The sequence below is a fragment of the Lissotriton vulgaris genome, chromosome 9 (assembly GCF_964263255.1).
Source record: "Lissotriton vulgaris chromosome 9, aLisVul1.2, whole genome shotgun sequence".
In the NCBI taxonomy this organism is placed as follows: Eukaryota; Metazoa; Chordata; class Amphibia; order Caudata; family Salamandridae; genus Lissotriton; species Lissotriton vulgaris.
This window is the reverse complement of record NC_141697.1, coordinates 93,465,780-93,488,843: the sequence shown is the minus strand read 5'-3', so window position 1 is coordinate 93,488,843 and position 23,064 is coordinate 93,465,780.

Below are 23,064 nucleotides of genomic sequence, written 5' to 3'. Positions count from 1 at the left end.
TAAAAACATTTCATGCAAGGTGCTAGACACTACAAAACGCATGAACGCAATCATTACTCCATACTTACACATCATTTTTCATCTATAAAAATGAACTGAAAGGTACTTTAAAAAGACACTACCAAAATTAAACACCTATATATTCATAATTAAACATTAAAATATAAATATGTTTAACACTAATAATAATTAATAGTTAAAAAAATATATTTATTACCCTTCCTAAAAATGGAACAATAATAAAGACAAAATAATTCAAAATGAACAAACATAGAATAAAACATATATAAAAGCAATTTTTAAAATAACAATATTTTTATGTCATTATAATTTTCAACATCTATACATCAAGATCGATAACTCTCCCCCACCCTCAAATCAACCAGCCAGAAGGTAATTCGCTTCTATGCCCGCTTGAAATATCAAGGCCCGACCCCCAAGACTACCATCTACAGCTCACACAAAAACAGGTTTTGTATGCAATAAAAAAGCAAAGATCTGATGGACCCCCAGGGCCAAATGGTCTACCCAACGCTTTATTTAAAAAAGACCCAGCCTTCTGGTCTGTGCGCTTAAACTTGCTGTTTGCATATACACTAGAGACCGGCACCATTCCAGATTCATGGCGAAGAAGTATCCTGCAACCAATACATAAATCAGGGGCTCGTTCTGATCAATCCAACTACAGATTAATCGCACTTATTGATGTTGAAGCTAAAATCTATGGAACAAACTGCTGAAAGATCTAGAGGACTGGGTCAATCACACAAAACTGATCTCTTGCACGCAAACAGGTTTCCGAGCAGGGATGGGCACCCTAACAAACTTATCAGCTGTCACGCTCTTGGTCAACCAGGCAATAGTTAATTCAAAAGTATTGTATACCTGCTTTGTGGATCTCAAATGGAAAGGGGCAACCACTCGGTCCCCCCGAACGTATGGCAGGGTGCCCGGATCCCCCCGGGAAACCATTTTGGGCGGGGGCGTGTCTCGGCTGGTATGCCCGAAGCGGCGTAGCCGGGGTGCGCTTTTTCCCCCCCAAGAAGGGGTTGTCCTAGACACCTACACCGTTGGTCACGCCCCGTAGGCGTACCAGAGGAGGGTACACGCCCTCCCGAAGAGGAATAAAAGGAGCAACAATCCAGAGAAGCATCCTCTTGTTCCTGTGCTTGGAAGCTGCACCCTCTCGTTGCACGTGAGCCCTAGACGGAACAAGGAGCAATTTTGACCCACCCACCAGCCCCTTATGGCAACGTTAGTAATGCAATGAAGTGGATTTGCATTGATAGTATCTTTTTTCCAAGGTTTTTTAGTGTGTAATAAAGATGTCAAATGTTTGAACTGCAATAAAGTAATTTGCTTCATAACAATTTTTCTCATCCAGTTGAGCGGAGTATCACAGTCTAATTGAATGTGTAGCATGTAGATAAGTGGATGAATAGTACAATGTCCAGGTAACCGCTTTATCGCTCTCTTCATTAGGTTCAAAAAACGTCGTATTTATTTTGGTCGGGCGGTAAGGTCATGATCGGTGAGCAGTAATTTCAAGATCCCTAGAGGGGGCGCCACCCATTATGGATGGGAGTGCCTGGGGGGAGGCGGCCATTGGCCCCTCACAAGGGGAGGCGGCACCCACTAAGTATGGGGTCGCTGAAGGGAAGGCGGTCATAGGCCCCTCCCAGGGGAGGAGGCGGCTCGATGCCCCTCCTAGGAATTTCCCGGGGCCAGGATATCCGCGACGGCGGATGTGGTGAACAGTGTGGGGTGAGAGGGGGGTCCACGCTACCTTCTAGACACCTCACACGAGTCCTCGGACGACCACTAAGATGGCGTTGAGTTAAATAAGGGGCCCCCGCTAAGACAAGGGAAATTGGAAGTTGGCACAGAGGTACAGTCCTCTGTGCGACCGCCCCTCACACCGTGAGGGGGGAGTTCTGGTAGTAGGGATCTGACACCGGTTACGACCTTGCCGTTGGCCCGTAATGTTAGGATGTACAATTTTTATTTAGAAAGTATGCATTTGCAGGATGTTTAGACTCGGCTAGGAGAACCTTTGTATTAGAGATTTGTTAAGGTTAGCCATAAACGTGACTGCAGTGAAATGTATAAATGAAAAATTGTACATGATATGAAACTGTTATTTTAATGTTTTAATTTTGTTTCATATTTTTAATAAATACGGCCGGGAGGGTAACTCCCTCTCGCCTTCCAAAGGTTCAGAACTGCGTCCGTCTTCCCATCCTTGGGGATTGTGTTGGGAGGGGGTGATAGGCATCCCGGCCATAGTAGCCTTTGATAAGGTCCCCAGATTTTCGGAAAAGAAAGGTTATGTCTTTTTCAAACTCACATAAAAAAACAACCAAAATGTAACTGGACGATAAACAGTGACCCCCTGGATCGGGTGGGAACATACATATATCTGTGGGTACTATTAGACCAATGCCTCGGTTTCAAGCAACATCTAGAACTAGGGAAAGTCAAAGCAAAACAGCTATTATCCGCATTTAAAATTGTGCAAAGAAACTTACCAACATTTCAACAACACACGTATTAACAGTTGTGGCTGCAAAATTTTTGCCATCAATCACGCATGGTTCTGAACTTCTAAACACAATGGATGCAACAATTCTAAATACTGCTCAAACCAGCCTCTTTAGAATTCTATTTTAATTTCGCACCATTTTCTACAAGCCTTGATCAGACTGGAATTCGGATTAAAAAATCACCTTTCCTGCACTCGAGCAGGATAACTCTTCGAGTGCAGGAAAGGTGACACGAACGTGGGTCATCATCTTTAGTGTGTGAATAGAGACACTTGAAGTTTATATTGAGGGTAACCTATCCTAAGTCTTTCTATCTATCAATGGTGAATCAGAGAAATAGTCTGAATATCCAAGGTTCCTGCGCTGCATCCAACAGAATTCCCACATCCTGAACCAATTAAGAATTATTGCCAGTGCTGTACTCAAGTTGCAGATTGTTTATGGTTCGTGATAAATAAGTTCCTTGTGGACATTGTTTTTGTGCTTCAAATAGAAAGAGAAGCCCCTGCCATCAAGTCGGTCTGCAGACATTTCCACCTACAACTCTGGGTGTGACCTTTCCGAGTGGTCACCGATCACCGGACGCTGGTCCCACTTTTCAAGGGCACTGCGTTCCATCCTCCGTCCAGAATAGAGCAGTGGACGATAAAGCTCCAGCATTATAAATTCAAGGCTGTATATCACAAGGCTTCCGGGACCAATTTGACTTTCTCTCCTGGCACCCATCACCATAGAACAGCAGGGTGGAGCACAATACAGGACGAACAGAGGAGTACACATGGATCCTAAGCAGGGGAGCAGGCCTGAGGTTGCTGAGCTTTCAACAAATCAGCCAAGCAACCACAAAAGATGCAGTACTTCGGAAAGTCACAACAATGCTACAAAAGGGGGAATGGAACACCTTCCTGGAGCAAGGGTGAGTGCGCTACAGGAAATGTAGGCGCATCCCTGTATAGGGCACACTTATTCTGGTTCTGAGTGTCGAAGACACTGTGGATTCCAAAAGTTTCAATAAATTTCCAAAATTTGCTGTTTGTGCAAGTTTATTACGTAAATTTATCAATCCATGATTTTCTTATGTCTCAATGTTTCTTTCCAGACATCATATAATGAAAAAGCTCCAAGCTCCGATGCATTTCGGACTATCCAAGTCCTTTATCCAGGATAAAGGACTTGGATAGTCCGAGATTTACGTAATAAACTTGCACAAACAGCAAATTTTGGAAATTTATTGAAACTTTTGGAATCCACAGTGTCTTCGACACTCAGAACCAGAATAAGTGTGCCCTATACAGGGATGCGCCTACATTTCCTGTAGCGCACTCACCCTTGCTGTCAATTTCAGACGCACTGGAACAGTTGCGTCACCTGTGGGAGCACCTTGAAATCCACAACCATTAATCACCGTCCTCTTGAACTTCAATTTGATTAACTCTGTAGTGCGCCGTGCCTACTTCTTTCTTCATTTTCACACCTTCCTGGAGAACACCAACCAGTGGAAGGCCTGGCCAAATAATGAGTGATGCAACTCTGGAGGGTCAGGCATAAATTGAGTTCCACCCCGGATGGCCTTGTGCTTTGAGGGCACTGCATAGTCACACCTGTAGGGTTAAAATGCAGAGTGGTAGAGCTAGCCCACAGAGGGCATCAAGGGGCCACCAAGACCAAGAGTCATCTGAGAGAGAAGGTGTGGTTCCCTGGGTTAGAAGCAGTCATGGATAACCTGGTACAAAGATGTGAGGCTTGCCAAGTGACCAGTAGAGCACAAGCCCCGGCACCGGAAATCACAGAGGAACAAACGGATGCCCCATGGAAGAAATTCAGCTTCGACTTTGGCAGCATAGCGGATAGATGAACCTGCATGGTGCTAGTGGACAGCCATTCTAAATACCCTTTGGTGGAGCTAGTTGAGTCAACAGCATTTCCCAATGTCAACTCCATACAAGAGAATGTCCTAGCCCTGTTCGCCCTCCCAGGGGAGATGAGGATATACAATGGCCTGCCATTTCAAGGTTTTGAGATCTGAAACTTCCAGCAACTACTCTGCATATGACACAGACAAATCACCATACAGAGGCTGCAAACCAATGGCAATGCCAAGCGCTTCATGTGAAGTTTGAACAAGGAGGATTCAGTCAACGGCAGCCAAGCTAGCCTTAGGATGGCCCAGAGGTTGCTCCTCCTCATCGGCCTTGGCGTAGCTGCATTGGCTCCTGTTGAGACCGAGAATCCAGTTTAAGTCTCTTTGTATAGTGTTCAAAGCTTTGCATGGGTCTGGAACTCTCTCTATGCGGAGAAAGTTTGAATGGTATGTTCCAGGAAGAAGCCTTCACTCCTCGTTGGCTAGACTGGTGAAAATACCGAGAGTTAGGAAAGTAAAATCAGGTGGCAGTACATTCGGCGTAGCAGCCGCCAGACTTTGGAATGGACTTTTATTGGAGTTGAGACAAGTGAGTGATCTCCTTTTTATAAAAAGACTAAAAACCTGGCTGTTCCCTAAAGTCTAACTCGGCTGTAAGCCTTTGGGCTCACTTTTAAACTGTTCTCTGGGAATGCCAGCACCAGGATGCCTGCTAGGTGACCGCGCGCTCTATAAATGAAATAAATAAATAAATAAATATTAAATAAGTAATAATAAATGCCTGCCGTCCATGAAGGAGTAGACCCCGAAAACAGCCTACAATGAGTCCTGCGGGTGCACCACACTGTACAGACATGTTCCCTCTGTGGACCTATATGCCGAAAGGACACTGACAGGTCACCATCCTGGTCCACCCAGAGTGGTCCCCTCCTAGAGTATTGCCCAGATGGCACTCAAGCAGGGAGGGAACAGAACAACACAAAGGCAAGCCAGCAGAGGTCAGCCCATGTAGGAATTGGCACTTTACGCAGGGTTCTCCTTAAACTTTTTGCCTTTTGCCTCCTATTCTTCTGAACCTGTTTTTGTTGGCTATAGGATTCTGGGTACTTTACCACTGCTGATCAGTGCTGAAGTGCATATTCTCTTTGTATAACCTGTGATATTTATTTTATTTGAAAAGTTTTATAAAGTGTGAACATGACCCTAACGGGTATCAGAGTGCTGTACAAAGTGGCGAAAGCAAGAATAACACAACACAATGGAACAAATGAGGTTGTTAAATAATCACACTGGCAAACAAAGGGGGGAACGATCATGTTCAAGGGGCAGGAGAGTCAGCCAGACTGGAGGGACCAGTACAGCTTCAGAAGATCCATAGAACGAGATAACAATTAAACAGAAAGCATAATATTCAAACTAACGGTATAAAGGAAGTATCAAATCCAGATGGAGAGGAGTCTAGGGAAGGTAAGCCAGGTTAATGCTGTTGATGTTCACTCAAGATTAGCCATTTGACATGTTTCTTGAAAGATGCAGTAGATGGGTTGGATCTGATCTCGGGATAAAAGCGTTCCACATTTTTGGAGAAAGACCAGTAAAAGCACAATAGTAAGTTATTTTCTTTTTGAATTTGGGAGGTTTCAAAAGTAGGTGGTCGAGCTTCTTAGGTTCTGACTCAAGCCAAGCTTTTTAGCCAAGTAAACCGGGGTGTTGTAAGGAATAGCTTTATGCGTCAAGCAAGCTATCTTAAAATGTATCCTAGCTTCTATAGACAGACAATATAGTTGAATTTGGTCTGGCATGATGTGGTTATGCTTTCTGGAGCCTGTGATGAGCCTGGCCGGTACTGAGCAGAGCCAAACTAACTTTAGGAAGCCCAGCAAGGGTCACCAACCCACATTCCAGTCGAGAGATAGCCAGGGATTGTACTGCAGGCTGGATGTCCTCGGGCGGAAGGAAAGGCTTGATTTTCTTAAGGGTTTTGAGCTCGAGATATCATTGGTTATCCATGATTGACATGTTTGATTTACTGGTAATTCCCAAGTAAAGTGTACTGAGTGTGCCAGGGCTGTATATCAAATGCTACTAGTGAGCTTGCAGCACTTGTTGGCCACCCACATGAATAGCCCTGTAAATGTGTCTCAGACCTGCCACTGTAGTGTCTGCATGCACAGTTTTAGACTGCCATGTCGCCCTAGCACTTGCTAGATCCAAACATTATTTTTCCTTACATGTAAGGCACCCCTAAGGTAGGCCCAAGGTATCCCTAGGGGCAGGTTGCAGTGCATGTGAAAGTTAGGACATATACTGGTGTGTGTGATATGTTCTGATAGTTAAGTACTGTGTATTTAGTTGTTCACTATTGAAAGGCTGCATGTTCCATAGGCTAACATGGGAGTTGCTTTGTGACATCTTACATGTGCAACTTCCAATAGAGACACTATGAATAAATGGAGTTCAGGCTATCTGAACTCAGAATTTATTATTGCACCTTTTGGTAAAGGCGGTTTTTAAATTGTGATTTCGAAAATGCCACTTTTGGAAAGTCTGCATTTTCTTGCTTTACCACTCTGTGTGCCTCTAACTGTTCGTGTATTCAACGTCTGGCATTGGAGTGACAGGATCTGGGGGTGTGCATTTACTCAAGACAGGCTCTGTGGGGGATTGAGGTGTACCCTGCCTTCCTTGGTGACTCGCTGCTGGGCTGAATAGTCCTGGTTTGCATTTAGAGTGGTGGGAGGAGTTTTGCTTGCACCTGAATAGGTTGAGTCTCCTTTTCACAATGCTGTCTCCACCGTCTGTGGTCATGTTGCATCAGAGAGAGCAGAACTTTCTGGATTGGGCTCAGAGACCCTTGCCACAAAGAGAACAATAACAAAATGGGATATAAGTATGAGGCTTTAAATCCCCGGACTATAGATTACTTCAAGGAACAAGAGTAGCTTGCCAAGAATAGGATCGGAAGACTTGTGTGAGGAGCGCTGCTTTTTCTGTGTGAGGAGTAAGTTGGCCTGCAGTTGCTGCTTCTGTCTATGGTGGAGGAAAAAGGACTGACTCTTTTTGCCCTGCTGTGGTATCCTGCTTGTGGAGAATCTCCAAGGGCTTGTGTGTGCTGGCCTCCTATTTTTGGAAGACTCGGGACATTAAAGTCTTCCTTAAGTACACTTAACAATTGCTTTAGGATAGTGCTGGTGCTCTAAGTGGCATAGCTAGGACTTTGGCTGCCTGTGGTGGCACCAGTCTTTGTCCCCTCCTGGAAGCCGTAAGAGCAAGGGGTGAGGATATCTATTCCAGCCTTTGCTGCCCCATGGCCCGCAGGTAAGAGCGAGGGGGGAAGTTGCCATCCCCAAAGTTGGGTCGGCCAGGGCAGACCGTACCCCCCTTATTACACCACAGTGTGCTCTATTTTGCAAGAGCCCTGGTGCTTCCACTTTGTTTTACAAAGTCTGTGTGCTGTTGCACAGTTCTGGTGCTTATGTCGGGAAGAGCTTCTTTCGTGTATTGATGTCACCGTTGGGTAAGGAAGAATGGATCTTCGTGACGTGCGGTCCGATCCTGGCGAGTCGCTGTCAACAGACAAACAACTCGCGCCCGTAATTGGCATTTGGCACTTGGGACAACGCCCACCCATATGAACGGTTCCCAGTGAGGGTGATACCGAAGACATACAAAGCACCGTCAGACGCCAGGACGAAGATCCATTCTTCCTTACCCAACGGTGACATCAATACACGAACACCTGAAGTAACGGACGAGTCCCTGTATGAGAACAGTATTAACACTTTTGTTACCATCACCTGAGTTATTGTGTTGACGGTTCACGACCACTAAATTGGAGTGGGACTGTGGCCATTCTCTTCACGTTCTTCGAGATACAGGAGGATTGTGAACTTCCCAAAAAAGCTAATTGGGCTCACAGCTTTTTTAGCTACGGTACGACGGCTGTGCCTCACACGTCCTGAGGAAGACCCGCAGGTCGAGGTTCCCAGTCACCCTTGTACCCCAAGACGGGTCGAAACGTCGACGCCCCCCTTTCCATAAACAGGACCACTAGTCTTTCAAACATTATACATGCCAGTCAAAGACTGTATGAATGTTAAAATTTGAATAATATCAACAGTGGCCTGATTGCATAATACGCTGGATTTGTTCCAGTTTTGTTTCAATTTAATAAAACCCTATGTCACTTTTCTGTTTAGGCTTACACCTCTTTTTCCTTTAAACCACTTTTTTCTTCCTTTTCCGGCACCCTTGTAGAAGCACGTTGCTCTTTCCTCTACCGTTTGCTTTGAATATTGTACAAATGTATATGAATAATTTTCTCGCTGTGTTTGGAGTACTCTATTAAAACTCCTTTGTAAATAAATTAGTTGTGATAGGTGGTTGCTTTCTTAATAGAATGAATACTTTTTGATTTAATCAACCTAGAGGAAAATAACCTGAATCCTCTTTCAACCTTGCAAATGATCAACTGTGAGCATATGATTTATTGAGCAAACAAACACTCACGGGTTGGGCCATTGTTTTTGATAAGACTCACAAAAGTCAGCTGTAAGCGTTTTCTCAGCGGACTTTTAAAGGGCATTTTAGGAAACTTCCTGTTTTGTGTTGCCAATGACGTCCTCTTCTACTTCCTCTTCTCCCGCAGCCTTTACTCCACCCACAGAGACAGACGCACAGAGGCACAAACACACAGACACAGAGACACACACACAGACACAGAGACACAAACACATTGACAGAGACTGAGACAGAGAGACACAGAGACAGAGACACACACAGACTGAGAGAGACACACACAGACAGACACAGGGACACACACACACAGAGACAGACACACACACAGACAGACACGCAGAGACACACAGACAGATACAGGGACAGAGACACAGAGACAGAGACAGAGACACACACACAGACAGACACACAGAGACAGAGAGACACACACACAGATACACACACAGAGGTAGAAACACACACAGACGCACATAAAAAGACAGACATGCACACAGAGACAGAGACGCACACACAGACAGACGCACAGAGAGAGACACACACAAAGAGATGCACACACAGAGAAAGAGATGCATACACAAAGACAGAGATGCATACACAGAGACACACAGAGAAAGAGAGAGACACACACAGACAGAGACAACCACAAAGAGACACACACACAGTTAGACAGACACACACACAGAGACAGATGTACACTGAGACAAATGCACACACAGAGACAGATACATACAGAGACAGAGACACACATAGAGATAGAGACACACACAGAGACAGAGACACACACACAGAGACAGACACACAGAGACAGACACACACACACACACAGACAGACACACAGAGAAAGAGATGCAGTGACAGAGACACACACAGACACACACAGAGACAGAGAAGCACACACAGAGACAGAGACACACACAGAGACAGAGACGCAGAGACAGAGACACACACACAGAGACAGACGCAGGTGCACACACAGAGACTGAGACGCACACAGAGACAGAGACGCACACACAGAGACAGAGTTGCACACACAGACCGAGACACACAGAGACAGAGACACACAGAGACAGAGACGCACACACAGAGACAGAGACACACACAGAGACAGAGATGCAGAGACAGAGACACACACACAGAGACAGACGCAGGTGCACACACAGAGACAGAGACGCACACACAGAGACATAGTCACACACAGAGACAGAGACGCAGAGACAGAGACACACACAGAGTCAGAGATGCACACACAGAGAGAGAGACGCACATACAGAGACAGACACACAGAGACAGAGATGCAGAGACAAAGACGCACACACAGAGACAGACGCAGGTGCATACACAGAGACGCACACTCAGAGACAGAGATGCACACACAGACCGAGACACACGGAGACAGAGACACACAGACAGAGACAGAGATACACAGAGACACACAGAGATAGACAGAGACACACAGACAGAGACACACAGAGACAGACACACACACAGAGACAGACAGACAGAAGTGTGGTATGTTGGGTCTGGTGGCTCAGCGACTAATGCATCTGCGGCAGGGGCCTGTGTTCAACCTCATGGTCACAGTTTTTATACTCTAGACAGCCCCCCCACTGACCCCGCCCCCACAGGTGCGGTCCCCGGCCACAAACCACACTCTAAATTTGTGCCCCGAGAGAAAGTAGGTGAGTACCCATGACATAGAGGAACATGGCCGAAGGCTGAGTTCCTTTATGAGGTTATAGAACACCGATATGATTTGAGATCTCATCAGTGATATAATAAATTATGTTATAGAACATGTCATATGTGATGTAATATGTCGAGTCTTAAGCAGTACAAGTTACAGTTAGCTCTGATCTTGACCCACCCCGTGAAGTTTTAGAACAATACGGGAGAATGCTGTTTTGTTATCAGCACCTTGGAACGGTGGATCCTCTGCGGATCAAAGGTGCCCAACAGAAACAAAATGATGTTTTTGGATCCAGTTGAGTCCCTCTGGGATACATTCCAAGGCTAGTGGGTCAGGGTATCCCCACCCTCCCCTATATATGTTTTTTCCCACGTTTTTAAACAGCATGGAGCTGAGTCCCAAAATCCTAAAATGGTTGCCATCAAACTCTTTATTGATGGCAGCCAATCAGATCTTATCTCAAGGTCTTTTGGCTTTCTGGATCCTCTGCTGCGTGAAATGTAAAAAAAATGTAACCTTAATTTTTCAAAACCACTAAGCTAATTATCAACAAATCACAAAACGCACACTTTCTGGACCACAGGCCAGTTTTCAGCAAAATGTGGTGGAATAGCTTTCAGCCATTTTGGCTGTAGCAGTGTCAATTTTTCCATGAAAAAATGAGTGGGGAAAATGCATTTGGGACACCCCCTTTTTCTACAACCCCACTTGATGGATCACCCTGAAACTTTCCAAGAAGGAGCAGTGGTGGTTGTGGCTTTTTTGGGAAGATTTTGTAAATAGTCTTCAAACAGCACCAAAGTTTAAAGCAAACAAAAAATTGCTTTTTATATGGAAATGAGTTCCTAACTAGAACTACACAGTGATGACCACCAATGGGTAATCTATATATATAAAAAACATGGGATTCTGCAATCCCTTTATAAAGGCCTATCTTTAATTTAATTATAATTTGAGACTTGTGATGTACCTTGACGCTGATTATAAAGAAAAGATGTCAGAACTCAACTGTCCAAGGTCCCAGGCCCAGCTCCCACTCTCGACCCCTGAACAGTCGGATTCTTGCTGTCCTTGTGCCTCATTTTTTTCCTTCTTCTGGTCTTTGCCTTTTCTGCTTTATTTCCTTTGCGCCTTTCCCATATGTGCCTGCCTATCCCTTGTTTTTCCCTCCCTTTTCTCCAGCTTGTTTTGTTCCCTTCTTTTCTCCCGCTTGCTTTGCTGTCGCTCATTTCCTGCCTCTCCCTAGCCCGCCCACAACCACCTAACACCCCTCACTCCTTCAGGACCTACTTAAAGGAGGCTGCAGCGCAACACCATTGAGCAGGTCCCAGGCCCAAGGCCCAGCTCTCACTCTCGCTGCCAGCCCCCTTAACAGCTGGATTCTTGCACTCCTTGTGCCTTGTTTTTCCTTCTTCTGGTCTTTGCCTTTTGTGCCTTTTTCCTTTGCCTTTGCGCTTTTCCCTTTTCTGCCTGCATGTGGCTTGTTTTTTCCCTCCTTTTCCTCCTGCTGTTAGATTTAAAAACCCCATTCCTATTATATACATATTTCGTGCCTTAGTAGGTTAGCAGGGTTACGGTTAAATGACATTTCATGTGTATTTACTTTATGCAACCCACAGAGTTATCCTTGTAATGTGCAAGCTTCAGTTAGCCAGTGTGGCTCCATTTTTTATTTCGTAATCCCTATTAGGATGTGTCTGAACTAGGCCTCTTTATTAACCCTGGGCGAAGCACTACGCTATGTTCGCGTAGTTTGCGAAGTTTGTCAAACTTCGCACTGCGCGAGCTGCACGTAGCACAGTGCGAACACGCGTAGTGCAGCGGTCATTTTTTGCTTGTTCGCGGTCCTCAACATCATGTTCGCAACCGCAAGCAAGCAAAATGACATCCCGGCAAGATTCTCAACACGGGGAGGTCAGGTTTCTCATTGCGAGTGGTTGCGCATGCTCACGATGAGAAACTATCAGTTCGCGTTGAGAAAGCTGCCGCTCGAGTAAAAATCTACTCGAGCAGCAGAAAACTACAGCTTGCACTGTGCAAGATGCCGTTTTCAATGATTGCACAGTGCCGGATGCTTGTCCGCACTGAGCAGTCATTGAAAACGCATCTTGCACAGTGCGAACATGCTACTACGCAGCTCGCGTAGTGCTACGTGAAGTTCCCGTAGGGCGAAGTGCACTTCGTGTAGCTTCCCATTGCGCTACTTCGCGAACTAAGCCCACCCTTACTCTTTATTAGTATTGCTTGCCTCAGCAGAACCCTGTGTTTAGTCATTATTTTGCCTTTCCTGCACAAAGTTGGATTCTGTCTTACTGATGAATAGCCCATTCTGCCCTCACATACCTATCCTCCTGTGTAACTCTGCTCCCATGGTAGGAGACGCCGAGGCCCAGAAAGGCAGCCTTGACATAGAGAACACATACCCATCTAGCAGATGGTAGCCCACCCTCCTGTACCTCTTTTGTTCATGTTCGGCCTGAGCAAGTAACTTTCCACTATGGGTGTGGTTGGAGGTTCTTGGAGATATGGTTAGGTGTTGCAGACTGTTAGGGGTCAGTCCCTTGGCAGACATCTTAGGGTACAGGTCAGATTGGACTCCTCTGCAGAGTAGTGCTAATAAAAGCCTATTTGTATTCTCTTCTGTCTGCCTGACCCTATTACTTGGAAAGACATAGCAGATGGTTGTAATTAACCTGGGTGGCCCCTAAGGGCCACTTCCTTCAGTTGGCACCCAAACAGGGCCCCCGCAAGATGATCCGACTCACCTGTAATTGGGTAGCAGGCTTGGGGTGCATCTGGTCGGTCGGGCGGATCGGGGATCCCCACACGATAAGAGCCTGGTTCAGTTGGCTGCCCTGCCCATCTGATCAGGTGACTTCTTGTCTAGTGGTCACTGGCTGGGGTCCAGAGAAGGCGAAACCTTGGAGTTGACCGTTTAGTCCAAAAAGTCGGCAGTGGAGAATAACTTGACTCAACTTGAGTGCACCAGGTGAGTGATTTTATTTTTGGAAAAATTGTGCCATTCTTGAACGGCACAAGCCGACGGGTTGTGTCCTGGTACAGTCTCCGGACTGTTTTGGTGCAGTTTTCAGACTGCCTTGCTTAAACAGCACTAGCTGACGGGCTGTGTCTTGGTGCTGTCTCTGGATTGTCTTTGTGAACTTGGTGCAGTCTTCTGACTGTATTCTAGAACTTGGTGCAGTCTCCGGACTGTCTTCTTGTCTTGGTGCAGTCTTTGGACTTGCTTCTTATTTTGGTGCAGTCTTTGGACTGTCTTGTTCTGGTGCAGACTCCGGACTGCCTCTTGTTCTTGTCCTGGTGCAATCTCCGGGCTGACTTGTGGTTTGATTGCGGTGTTTGGATGCTATGAGGTTTGTGGAGCAACGTCGGTGGAGGTGCTTGTGAAATGCTTGTTTGAGTGAGTAGTGACTGTGCTCTTTGTGTGGAGGTAAGGATGCCTTGCCTCAGCAAGCTGGGATGTGTGGGGTTTTTGTTTGACCGTCTTTGGCAAAAATACTTGCAATTCCTTTGCCAGGCAAACTGATGAGCGGGCCCCTTCTTGAAAATGTCTGGAATGAGCTTAATTTGGTCTCTTGTTGTCATTGTTGTTCTGTAGATGCCCTTTGAAAGGAGGTTAGCTGGTGCCTCCTGATGACACTTTACATATTGAAGAATGAAAAAATAATAGAAATATGGTTTGATCAGAAAAACTAGTAAGAATGTACATTTGTTTTGACATAGGAAAAGTACAACATGAGAAAAATGTAAGGAAAGGATGTGCATTTAAATTGAAAACAGTGTTGTGACGATGTATATTTATGCTGAACAGACAAGATTTCCAAAGGTTCAGTAGGAGAGGTGAAATACACACTCGTAATTCAGTAGCGCTGAAGGTGTTCGGTCTCTCCATGAAAGGGAGGCGGGAGTTCTGTAAAGATAAAAAGGGGGCAGTGGGTTGGTACTTAGAGCTTTCCAGCTTCAGACACGAACTAAATTCTGAAAATTAGCACGTAAAAATGTGGTGCAATGCTCAGAAGTTAGCTTATGATTGATTTGAGTGGGTGTGTTTCATTTGGATTTTCCCATAATAGAAAGTGTATTTTTAATTTGGAAAAAGTGTTTCAAACACTCCAGGCAGAGTGTCTTTATGCTGAATAAATAGATTTTAAAAGTTGAAAAACATAGCTTGTGAATTCAGTGTATGGCAGGCTTGCTATGGCCTTCAGACAGCTACTCCAAGCACGACAGGCGGGCTTCAGAGCCAATCATAGTACTGAGCTAGTAATGTTGTCCGTACTTGACAAGCTCAGAATTATGGCTAACAACAAAAAACAGAGTGCTCTGATTTTATTAGATCTATCATCAATACAGTCAGCCACAAAACGCTGCTGTCCCGTCTTTCTGACCTGGGCATCAGCGGACTAGCACATCAGGCTACAATCATTTCTATCAGACTGGACTCCGAGGGTTCAGTTGGGTGAGCATGCATCGGCTAAGGGCATTCTTACCTGCGGCATACCTACTCAGATTCACAGTAAATTGGATGACGTCCAATTCTTTGAAAATAAATCCTGACAGGACTGAAGTGCTCGTCATTCCCACAAAAAGCAGCCCTTGGTGTGACCTTTTCTGGCTACCAGAACTGGGCACTACCCCCATACCAGTGCCGGTCATAAAAAGCCTGGGTATAAAAATTGATTCAGAATCGTCCATGTCCAGCCAGGTCACCACGGTGGTGGGAACCTGTATAGGGCTTATGAGGCAGTTGAGGAAACTTGCCTCTCTTCTTTCAATGACCTAAATACAGGCGATTGTATCCGCCACTGTCGTCTCTGGGCTGGATTGTGGGAATGCCCTACATATTGGCCTCCCCCAGAAACTTATCAAGAGACTACAGGTAGTGCAAAATGACGCGGCCAGGCTCATTTTCAGACTTACCAGAAGGATCAGTGCTACCCCTCTTTAACATAAATTGCATTGGCTCCCATTTAAGCAGATAGCTCAATTCAAATGCTTTTGTATTGCCCACAAACCAATCTACGGCCAAGCTCCGTGAACATAAAAGAATGCCTTGAGGACTATGTTCCAGGCCGGATGCTACAATCAGCTGAGGCCTGCTGCCTAGTCCTTCCCCGATACACCACCAAATCCAAAGGGGGCAGAGTGTTTTCTGTCATGCTCCCACAAATTTGGAACAATCTACCTTCGCACCTTCGCAGGGTACTGGTCCTCCTTACCTTTAGGAAACAATTTAAAACGCTTCTATTTAGGGAGGCGTTAGCTACAGTGTAATCTGTTGCCTTGTGTTGCCAGTTGCCGTCAGTGAACCTGGTCACTATCTCTAAAAGCGCTTAGATACCTGAAGGTGATTTTGCGCTATACAAAAGACATTTAACATAACATTCGGTGAGAGAAGGGAGGAATTCTCAGGGAGGGGGCTCATCGAGCAGGGAGACTGAGAGCAGCAGACCAGAGAAGTGAGACGCTGGGGAGAGAGTTCTGTGAAGCAGAGAGGAAAGTGGGGGCCACGCCCAGCTCCTGACGCAGACAGGCAGAGATGCACCGGGTGGAGCCAGACTTTCCATAAGGGCAGAGTGCCAGCAAAAGATGTTAATTGGGTACAGCTTGACACAGGAGCTAAAATAATTGGTCCCTGAGTCTTGTCAAAGTCTGTATCTAGAGTTTCCACAACACTGTGGGATAGAAAGTCCTGGATCAGTGGCATGAGATTCTTTGTGGCTCAGTTGGTTATTGGATTAATGTTCTCTGATCAGATTAGTGTGCTTCTACAGTAAATACTGGTTTGTTTTCAAGGAAAGCTGATAGATGGTATTCTGAAGGATGAAGGGTACTGTAGTGTTGGACAAAGAATGAAATAGAAAAAGTTTAAGGAACAAATATGAAGGAACAGAGAGGGCAGGGAATGAAAAGAGAGTTACAATGTGTTGACTCACAAGCGGAAATGAAAGTGCAATATCAAATCTGTTGGAGCTTAAAAACAAAAATTACAATATGTTTCAGGGAAAGTTGCGCCATCAAAATGTTTATTAGAGAAAGGTAAAGCACAGATTACTGTGGTACACTAGATGATGTTAAATATCAGATTCCAGGTGAGTATGTATAGTTTAAAGGGGCCCAGCAGGAGACAGCAGATTCGTTTTTATTGTGTTTCTTGCAATAACGATTTTGTTGTAGATATTGGGAAGTAACTGGTCTATATTGTCTCTTTCTGTGATGTATTTAACATAGTACAGTGCTATGCGGGTACTGGTGGGAGTTTCAGACGCATTAGTCGTAGCACGCATTCTTGCGCCCTCTTGCTTTGGCTATTGGTCGTTTTATTGTAGATTCCATGCTTGTGCTAATGCTTGATTTTGATGAATGCATGATGATGGGACTTAATGTAAGGAGCGTTGTGGTCGCCAGTGGCTGGTGTTGTCCCTCCCCCTTGTTTTGCAGATGTGCCACCCACTTTGGGGGCAACAGGCGATGTAGAGCTGGGATTTTTACAGATTGTACGAGCCTTGTTGTGTATGATTCTGGATTTGGTTGAGAAAGGTGTTAGTGAAGAGGAGGCTTGTACATTGAAATAGTCTAACTATTTCGATTGTGTTTACAATTTGTGCCTGACCTGTGTGAAGTTCAAATACAAATGTGGCCTCCAGTTGTCTGCTGCTCTGACTATTAATATGCTACTTCTGCTGCTCAATATTTCTCTGTCGCTGATCTAATGTGCATTCTTTGGCAGTATTGCTTATAGAATATATATGATAGCACTTTATCTGGATCCACATTGGCTGGTAAGAGACATAGGCTCTTCTGAGCATTTTCGGATCATGCAGAAACACAGGACAGCCATAAAAAAGGGTTTTCAAAATACAAGGTAGTTACTTGCTCATCGTTTTAGACACAGCAAGGTTGTAGGGACAGTGCAGTTAAATAGTGTTGGACATAGCATTCTTGCCGCTGTCTTTCCTGACTTTTTGCCTTGGCCTCCTATGTTTTGATGTTGTGCTGGATTTTGTTTGTGCTGGCTTAGATGCTTTGAGCATTTTGCCACTGATGGCTAGTTTCAGAGTGCGAGTGCCTTCTGTGTTAATTGATATTGTGCTTGGTTCTCCCTGATTGGCATAGTAGTTTTACTGGTAGATTCCCTAGTGAAGTGCACTGATTGTGCCAGGGCTGGTAAATACATGGTTACTAGTAGGCTTGCAGTGCTGATTGTGCCACCCACATGGAAAAGCCCGGAAAAGATACTACAGGCCTGCCACCACAGTGCCTGTGTGCAGTTTGTACATAGGAAACACCTAAGGTAGGCCCAGGGCCCCTCCCCTGGGTGGGGTGCGGTGTGCGTGAGGAGTGGGGTATGTGCTGATGGGTGCTGGTGTATGTGACGTGTCCTGGTGGTGAAATGATACCTTTTTTTTCTTTTCCACTATTGAAGGGCTGTCCTGCTGATAGGACAGAATGGGGATTTTTTTTTACATTTTGCGAGTATATCCTTCATAGGGATAAGACAGAAAATAGGAATGAGCTCAGAATTTGATAATACATCTTTTAGTAAGGATGTTTTTTAACATCTGTGTTTGAGTACAGCACTTTTAGAAAGAACATATTTTCTTGTGCAACTTTTCTGTGCATTTCTGTCTTTTTGTGGATTGATTGTCTTCAGTGTGACAGAGGAAGAGAATGTGCATTTGGTGTAGGTTTTTTTGTGGTGTCTTCACTGTGAATTGTGAGCGTTGGTACAAATTCTTTAAACATTGCGTTTGGGGTAAGTCTGTCTGCTTGTGCCAAGCTACAAAAGGGGTAAGTATTGTCGACAGGAGGTCACTTGCTTAGGTCACCTACTGTTGAAGGGGCCTAGGAGATAGAGATTAGCTCCTTGGCGAACTAACACATTAAATGAGGTGCATGGGGTGCATGAGGGGCATAAAATAGTCTTTTGGGCAACTAATAAACTGTGTTTTTCTTTGGCTTCTGTGCTTGGTACATATAGTGTTGCGTGCTGTTTTGTGTTGTAAGTACACAGGATGGTTTGTCATGTGCGCTTTCTGTCTTTAACGCTACCACAAGAGCACTCCCGAGTGGTCTAGGAACAGTCATGGTGGGTGTCTCCATAAGACAATTGGTTGGACTCGCTTTAGCCACTAATTTCACAGATAGGGTACTCCATGCTGTGAATGTGCCCTTGAATAAACAGAGACACAGCACCTCACCAGTGCACGTCTAACTGGATATAACAAAAAAAAGTACTGTTAGGAAAAATTGTCATGAATAGAAGTGTGACATCTTGAAGTCGGCCATGTTACTACCCCTTGTTTCTGTAAATTGATGGAATTTTAATTGAAAAGGAGAGGAAAGGACGGGTAGACTAGACTGATGTTCCCTTATCTGCCCTCAATGGGAAATAAATGTTGATGGCTCTTGTTTAAGCTCCGAGACCGTACCATCACTACTGCTCATGCCACCAAAACATTGCATACAGTCACAGAAATATCACGGGTCCCTTATCAGTTAGCCTGTGTAATTGAGCAGCCCTTGTTAGAGCTGGTGAATTGGTAGGCCAGAAGAAAAGAAAGAAAATGAATGTTGCTAGGTGCATATGTCTTTTACCTAGTTATGATGACACATGGCCCAGTTTGTGTACTGTATGGTGCACATGATGCACAATACTAGGAAGGGTACCTGTGTGCCCCTCGTTATTTCGCACCACACATTTTAGTGGCTAACAGTTTGAAGAGCATATAGCTCTACAAGAGTTTGTTTGGAACAGTACGTTTTGCTGGAGAACTCATGTACTTGCTATATTATGCTTAATTTGTCAGTTATGTATACAATCAGAATTTCTGTTAAATTAGCTATATAAAAATTTCCTGCCACAACTTTAACTTGAGAGCATGGTCACAAATGCAATATTCATGTTAACTTCCTTGGAAACATAATTCTAGAGGTGTCTACAGACTTGCACACCAGCGGAGAATCACAAAGTAGAAGATGTGTTGTGATCTCTAGAACTTATTGTACACAAGCTTGCTAAAAAAAATGAAAAAAGCCACTGCTTTGAAATTCCCTTTTGAGGTTCTTCAGATGAATAATATAGGAATGGACAGATGCAATGATTCAAACTATGTCCGGATTGATCTTTCAGAGCTTAGTAAATGAATTAAGGTTTCCCCACTACTTGGTGTTGGGAGAGAAAAAGTTTCATCCTTGCCAGTTAACTGAAAGTGTGCTTTCTATCTACTAATAGTTCCGAGACGCCCTGCAGTCACCAGAGGGGCCCGGACATGATGCACAGCCTGGCTGCTTGTTATGGACCAGCTACTTGAATAAAATAGAGGCGGATCTGCAGAACGAAGAAGTGCTGGAGGAGGCAGTACAACCGAAAAATAAAAGAAAGAGGGTCTGTCCAGAAGCCCCTGCCTGTTGGTCCACCTGTGGTTGAGTCCTAGATCATGGAGCCCAGCCTGTGGGCTGGCCTGTGTTTGAGTCTCTGGCCCCTGGTCCTCTTGAGTTTGACCCCATTTCTCCTTGGTCCCCCTGTGCCTGGAGTATCGAGGCATAATTTGCACCCCGAGAGAAGGACAGTGCACCAGAGGGAAAGTTGAATGAGTAGGTATGGACTTCATGGATGAAGAATAGGATGTAGGTACCCTGTCTAAGGTACCAGTGATAGAGTATGGAAAAAGAGATTGGTGTGCTGGTCTGGACACTGGACAGGGTTAGTTGAAAGTGTCCTCCCAGGGGGGAGGATGCCCTATTCTGAGTGAAGAAGATTTTTCCAGAAAGAGCTAGACGAGTAGCTCCACCGCCGGTGCTCAACGGTGCCTACACCAGATGAACAATTGGAGCCTACCAGTGATGGCTCTCTGAAAGACACTGGAAGGAAGAGTTATGCCTATCCTTTTCCCTGGTAACTAATTCCCTTGTGTTACAGTTCTCTCCCAGTCACCATGTAATCGTTTGGTCAGCCAATGGAGGAGGAAAATAGACTTTTGCACTCCCTGTCCAGAGCGGGGTCGGTACATAGAAAGTGCTAGTTGCATCTCTAGTTGTTATTGTGGTAATATTAGTGTCATGAACATCCTACTCCCTGAATGAGAAGTATCCTGTGCTCGCTCAAGTTCATGCAGCACCTGCTTCTTTTGTGAACATGTTTGTTACTTTGGCTTCTCGCACAGGGGAGCACAGGAGGACATAAAATGATGATACAAGTCTCTAAATTGGTGTACCTTTCATTCTGTTCTCCAGTTCCAGATATGACATTTATTGATTTCTGGACTACAAATGAATGTGTCCATTATGCACCTGTTATGATAATTAATATGACAGTTCGTTTTTGTATCCAGGAGTGGGGGAGATTAAGATGGGTGAGAACATACGACTTCATTCACAGACCGAACATGACAATAGGCCCTTCTTAAATTCTGAATCATAATGTTCACCTTGCCCGTGGATCACAAGTTCATACTTAGCATCCGAAGGGGTGGTTTGCAAAAGTTGCCTTTCTTTTCTGGTTTTCCCACTGTATTTGTTGCCCCATCTACATATTGTACATTCCATTAGCTACAATGTAAAATATGTTACATGAGAAATAAGCCCTTGTATGCACTGTCTCCTAGCCTGTTGTGCCTATTGAGTAGGTACATTGACTCCTAAGAACAGGATACCCATGCAATATAAATGCTCAGATCATGCTTCATAAAGAAATAGATGGGTTGATGAGCATTGATGTAGGCATTTCTTTAGGTCAACATGTCTCTTATAGTTCCCCTGCGTTATAGCGAGCATTTGAACAATATTGTGTACTAATATATTGATCATTTGAATAGAAATTCCCCTCCTGATTAGAATTGTAAAGACCCTACCCGATAGCCCCAATAAAGCATTTAGCCACCCATGCTAAAAGGAGGGTCTGTTAGGTTTGAAAACCCCCATCTGTATTATGTACATATTTTGTGCCTTAGTACGTTAGCATTGTGCGGCTAAATGACATTTCGTGTGTATATACGTTATGCAACCCATTAAGTTATCCTTGTAATGCGTAAGCTTCAGTTAGCCAGTGTGGCTCTATTTTGTATTTCGTAATCCCTATTAGGATGTGTCTGAACTAGGCCTTATTATTAGTATTGCTTGCCTCAGCAGAACCCGGTTTTTAGTAATTATTTTGCCTTTCCTGTTCAAGGTTGGATTCTGTCTTACTAATGAATTGGCCATTCTGCCCTCACATACCTATCCTCCTGTGTAACTCTGCTCCCAAGTTAGGAGATGCTGAGCCCCAGCAGGCAGCCTTGAAATAGATAACACATACTGATCTAGCAGATAGTAGCCCTTCCTCCTGTGCTTCTTTTGTTGATGTTCGGCCTGAGCCAGTAACTTTTCACTGTGGGCGTGGTTGGAGGTTCTTGGACGAATGGTAAGATGTTGCAGATTGTTTGGAGGGTCAGTACCTCAGCAGACATCTTAGGGTGCAGGTCAGATTGGACTCCTCTGCAGACTGTCTGACCGACTCTTCCTTACTTGGGAAGGCATAGCAGGTGGTTGTAAATAACCTGGGTGCCCCCTAGGGGCCACTTCCTTCCTACTGCTTGTTTTGTTCCCTCCTTTTTATCCCACTTGTTTTGCTGCCACCCATTTCCCACCTCCCGCTGGCCCCGGCCACCGCTACCCAGCGCCCCTCCTTCCTCCTACGATCTACTTAATGGAGGCTGTAGTGTTAGCGTGTGCCAATGTGAATCCTGTCTGTGCCCATCTGCACCTGTACTGCACCAAGCACTAATACCCTGGTTCTCCTTCACCCCGCAGCTACACTGGCGCAAAACTCCGAGCCCTGGACCACGGACACCATGACAACCACTGCTGCCACACCGTCCCACAATCTATGGTTGGACCTTTCTCCTGCAACCACTGCCCCATATCGCCCAACCAACAAGCCATCCACCACCAACTCAAAGCACCTACTTGACAACAACTTGCCTGCCTCCTCCTCCTCAACACACGCTCACCTTGCAAACATGCCACTGAGATCTGGCCCCTCATCACCACCCTCACCCCTTTTGTTGTCTTCCTCACCGAGACATGGCTCACCCCAACGTCCACTCCTGACTTCACCACAGCAATACCCGATGCATACAAGATCACATACAGAGACTACCCCAACAAACTCAAGGGAGGGATCGCCATCACCCACCAAGAAAACATCCACTGCATCACTGAGGCAAAAGGCACTATCCAGAGCCAATGGACCAACGTCCTCAACACATCATGCCCTAACATTGCATCAAATCTGGATCTAGCTATCAAAAACTTCAATTCCTGGATCACCAACTGCACCATCATCGCTCCCATCGGTACCAGCAGACACAGGGGATCCACCAAGTAAGCAAGATGGCACACCAAGCAACTAAGAACAGCAAAACACCACAGCAAATAATTGGAAAGGAGATAGTGCA